Raw genomic sequence first — 5,773 nt, forward strand, 5'->3', positions numbered from 1 at the left:
CTCGCGGCTCGCGGCTAACTCGATCTCTTTCTCTTTCCGCGCGAACGGCTGTGTGTTTGTGTGAAGAAACGAAACTCCTTCGCCCCCCCATTCCCCCCATTTATGCGCACGCGAGCGTATATATATATATATATATATATATATATTTACTCTAACATACAAACACGACCAAGTAACGTGACAATGCATCCGCGAGAAGCGTTGCCGACGACGACGAGGACGGAGCGGAGAAGCTTTTTTACCACGTACACTTGGTGCGTGTATAAAGTAACTGGTGGAGGCGAGCGCGCGCCCATTGTCTCTGTACTCCGTGTAGCGTATACCTCTATAGGTGTGTGTGTGTGTGTTGGTGTGCGGATGTATGCTTATACCCTATTTTCCCACCCACCTCCGGGACTCATCTCCCTCTTTTCCGCTCGTTTTATTGCTCACCGCGTCCGTCTGTACATCTGTCTGATCGCTTGTAACATAAAATACGCCTTTTTTTTGTTTCAAGATTTTGGAGAGCAACTGGTCTCGTGAGCATGAATTAATGTTGAAAAAATTGAAATTGTTGCTCAATCTATCTTATTCACAAACGTTTGTTTGCACTGTTATTAACGGATAACATTTCTGCGGTCAGGGCAAATTTGTACAACCAGTGCGCTTTTTTTATTTCAAAACTAACAAACTCCTTTCCACTATGAAGCTGACGTACTGAGGCCTACTTAGTCACTTTTTTTCTCGTAAGCCTTGATCACTGGAATGATATCTAGTTTAACTCAAATGAAAAAAAAAATTTTTTTACTCATTTTTTTGTATCCCGAGAGACGGGCAATAGTTGACAGACTTGAAATGCTATGAAGTACTTTCTTTTATTTTTAATTAAAGTTGTTTGGACATTTAAAAATTTTTCTTTAAATGAAATACTGTATTTATTTTTTTGGTTGGAATAGTTATTAAAAAAAATACTTAAACAATTACATCGTTTGAAATAAAACATTTCAAACATTAAAAATTGTCTACACGAATGTTTGTTTATATATTATTTAAGAAACACAGTATTTAAAATATTTTACTTGAAATTATGAAACTAAACGTATTACTATTAAGATTAGTACAAATACTTAATACAATATTTGAATATAAGTTAGTATTTTACATACATTAAATCAATTGTATTTTTAAAAAAATTAAAACTTTTCACGGTAAGAATTAAAAATATTTGAGATTAAAGTGTAATTGTTATTATTAGTATTAATGTCGAAAATATATTCCTTTTAATATTGTGTTCTGCAAGATTAAATAAATTTATTTGATTTATGTGTGAAGTTAAATATTTAAAGTCAAAATATTTAAATGACCAAAACGTTGTAAATACAATTGTATTTTATCTGATTCAAAATAAAATAAACGATTTAGTTAAAATATGTTGAATAATTGCAACTGTACTCAGATTTCTTTAGTAATTACTATTTTTATCAAAAATATCGTATTCAAAACAAAAAATTGTAATATTGTAATTTAAAATTAAAAAGTTAGAATGGGCAGTATTCAATGTTTGTTAATTTAGTTTATTTGATGTTTTTTTCTAACTGTGATCAAAATCAAAATATTTTATTGAATTAGACAAATAATACTGACTTCAATGAAGAGAATTTCAAATTTCTAAAAAAAATATGCACTGCCAATCTCGGCTTTTATACGTGTACACACCTATCACGCACCGACCGATTTTCGCAATAACCACTACATGTTGCATTTAATGGTATATGTCATTTCTCTTTAAACTAATTGTATTATTGTTGCGTTATCATTGTTTATTATAATAGTTATCATTTTCCATGTAACAGCACCAGGTCATCATCACCCACGACCAGCTCTGCAGTTCACCAACCGAGCCATTTGACAGCTTCGTCGTAAGTCCGAGGTCACGAGGCGACGAGACGAACGAACGGGTACAAAGGGGACTCGTCGGTGGAGACAAACGAGAGAAGGTTAAAGAGTCGAGTTGCCGGATAGCGCTAGATAGCGACGGTTTATTTTCTCTGTGTGTTTGCAAATAAAATGAAATAAGTATTCGAGAAAGTTATAATTCTGCAATTTGTTCGTATTTCGTTCGGTTGTTTTTACGCAGTGCTGCCCGCCTTACGACGAAATCCCTCTTTAAGTGATGCTCCAAGATCAAAGGAACGATGCAGAGCAGAGAATCGCTTACTTACGTCACCGTTTGTTAGTTTTTCGTTCTTTGCGCAAAGTTTCGGGTCGGTCCGTCTGGGATGAAAAAAATACCTCGTTACCTTATACACACGGAACAACTAATGCATAGCCATTCATCGTAAATTACCGTATAAAACCAATTTACTTATCTCCGTTAGGAAACTAATGAGCTGCTAGTTGATACCGATATCCTAATCAAAAGATAAGCAGTAATTTCTATACATGTAGGCAGACAAACGTGCACTTGTGCTTACCTACTCCCCTAACTTGGTCAAAATTATTGTAAGAACTTTTGAACAGCATCTTTTATTTTTTCATACATAAAGTGTATTCTTATTTTTGAAATGAACTTTTTTCACATCACTATTAAGAATACGATACTATAATTACATTTTTTCTAGCTGATGAGTGAAATAAGTACTTGGGTTAAGTGGGATATTGAAGTTAATATTTGAAATAAAATACAGAAATACATTTTGAAATAATTTTTTCTTTAATCGTTTTTCCTGTAAATTTGTAATGCATTATTATTACTGGAAATAATTTAGGTAAGCACTTTAATAAAAGTGGTAAATACAAAAGTATTTTTAACATATACGATGCATCAAAAAAATGAAATTGAAGAAAAAAAACGGAAAAATTATTCGTGGCCAAACTTATTCGAGTTTAGGGCATATTCCCGAAAAATTTTTAAATTACGGTAGCACTAAAGTTTTACGCGATTCCAAACATATCTTTAATAAAGTATTTTTTCATTCTTATATCCTTGGATCATCTAACAAATTATCTAATCTCAAAAATGTTTAGCGGGTATCGATTTCATTGATAAAATATTCGTAAACTTATTTAATTACGTTATCTTATCGTTTTCCCAAAACTCATTACTTTTAATTTCTCTTCGCGGTGTATTTTCACGATTAAACTATACATCTGTAAAATAGCCCCGAATTCTATGATAGTGTACAAGGCCTCCGTGATAAGGTAAATATTTTAGTGGACACAAATGGGAATTATATGGATTTTTATTCAACGGCGTATCTCAATGTTAAAAAAAAAAAAAAAGTATTAGTTTGTAGATAAAGTTCACAGATAAAATAGATTTGAAAAAAGTTGGCGATCCAACAAGCATGAATATTACGTGAACCAGAAGAAATCAAGGTACATGTGATACAACACAGTTGTAAGAGATTTACAAGTTTTCAACGAGTTTCACGGCTATACCCTGCCTCTCGAGTCGGACCAGAAAAAAAGGAAACAGCACAAGAGTTTCCAATAGATAAAATTTCCAAGCCACGTTATCTTCCTGCATGTGTACATTTTTGGTTTTCCACCACACGACTATTCTTCTCCACAACTGCCAGCGACCGAAAAAAGAATTTGGATACTTCTCGTATTTTCTGTCAACGAGCCGAGACCAGCTTTGGCGTGGAAAAATTAAAAAAAAAAATCAGAATATCCAGCACGTCGTAACGACACGCGGCATCCAAACGATGCAAACAAGAAAAAAATGAACAAACGCATCGCAACGCGTAAACAGGTCCCAAGATGCGCTAAACTCATGGCGTTTCGTATGCCACGCGTCGTGCGTATACACTAATTTATATTTCGTTGGAAAGCGTAAAAAGTACGTGTGCAGCCGGGATTTTAGGACGGCTCAACCCACACGTACGTAATACAAAGCATCTTGGAATGAAATGAAAGCAACACTTGGTGCATATAAAATAATCACCAAATTACAGTACCCATGCGTGCATTTTTATGCGTTTTTGTGTATGTATATGGCTTAAAAAAATCATCGAGTGAGGTTGTCCGGATGAAAATGCCGAACTTGCCGCGGCTTCGAGTACCTTCGACGCGACCGGAAAACCTGCTCTCGAGTGCTTCGAGGCTTGCATGTGCACACACCCGCAGCTGTGTGTTGTTTACGCATAACAAATTTTACTGACACACGCCCAAAATCGTCGACTCCTTTGAGATTTGTTTTTGTGGGTACAGGTAGGTATGCACGCGAAAAACTTTGATGGCTCGGTGGTTAGCCTGCCATAATTTTTAATGTGAAAGATTCAAGGGGTAGCGGAAAAAATCACTATGAGATTTTAACAAGACCACTAGCGGATTCTCTCGGTATGAGGTTGTCACTCAAAGAGGATCATCTCAGAAAGGGAAGGAAAAATTGAAAATGGATAAAAAGGGATGCGGGATTGGGATCAATATCCTCCCAAGAGGTGGAGAGGGTCCGTAAAAACTCATCAAGTGATGTGGTTAACGATTGTTCGGGAAATCATTGAGTTTGCAATAGGTGATGGAGAAATGAAGAGAATTAATGAATAAATCCTTTCCTCGTAAATTTTAAAAGTTCATCGTATCACTGTAGTAACTTTCCGAGGAACTATGAAATCATTGGTAAAATTTAATGTGACCGTCCATTTGATGATGTTTTCACAATTTCGTGTTACACCGGCAAAATGCTTAAATTAAGGAAAGGACATTGAAATATTAGATAAAAGGAACTCCATACGGTAGATCTCACGAGGCAAAGTTGGCATACCAGCCATATAATCGTAGAATTGCAATCGGGTGCTTATTTTCAGTGAAAGTATTTTTCCAATGTTTCTCGAACATTCGTTACCTCGATGCTCGACACAAGCGCGCGTGTGTGTACCTACCAGAAATTCTAACGCGGTTACGAGCAAATTGAATTGTGCAAGGAAAAGTTGGCTATATACCCATATCGCGCGCCATCGCTTGGGCACTTATTTTTTCGAAACGCACTTTAGGTATTTGTAAATACGGCAACGAAATATTGCAATTTCGGTTAATAACGCAAGATAATCCGCCTTGTATGAATATTAGAATCCGAGTTTCATTGATATCATTATTGAAGTAAATACAATGTTTGTTTAATATAATCTTGGGTCGCACGGCTTGGGCACGGATGCTTTTTCTATTTTTTGCTTAAAATTGAAATGTATTATTTGTGCTAAGAAAACAAAACAAAATTTTTTCCAGCAAAGATACTTAATTTGTTATAATTTAAAACGTTGTATATGTTTTCAATATTATGTTATTAAATATTTGATTTCAATAACTTTACAATAAACTTTAATATTTAAAATATACTGCACTTATCTGACGTAGAGTATAACTTTTTTCTCAGTATTTTATAGTAAATAAAAATTAATTAAAAAAAAAGTATTTAGCAAAATAATCTAATTTATTACAGAAGAAAATGTTTTTTGAACCTGTTCGGAAACCCATAAAATAATTGCGCCCCTGGCCTGCGATTAGAGATACAGAAAAAAATCTGAGAAATTAAAAATATGTCAGACCATAATAAGTACTGAGAAAGTAAAAACTGGAGTGAAAAAATTGTAACTCGCATCGGTGGACTGATCATTACTGCAACCACTAAGATTACTTTCTCGTGACACTGCTTATCATTATAAATATGCTCGAATCGAGTAAATGTTCTAAAAATCAACTTTTACAGATTTTCTTGAAAATTTTTTTATAGATAGATTACGTATAAGTACACAGTTTTTGTAAACATAAAATCAATCGTACGTTCAATTTT

This window comes from Copidosoma floridanum, unplaced genomic scaffold, assembly GCF_036245765.1.
Source record: "Copidosoma floridanum isolate Cflo_tuat_1 unplaced genomic scaffold, Cflo_Japanese_pri ptg000001l, whole genome shotgun sequence".
Lineage (NCBI taxonomy): Eukaryota > Metazoa > Arthropoda > Insecta > Hymenoptera > Encyrtidae > Copidosoma > Copidosoma floridanum.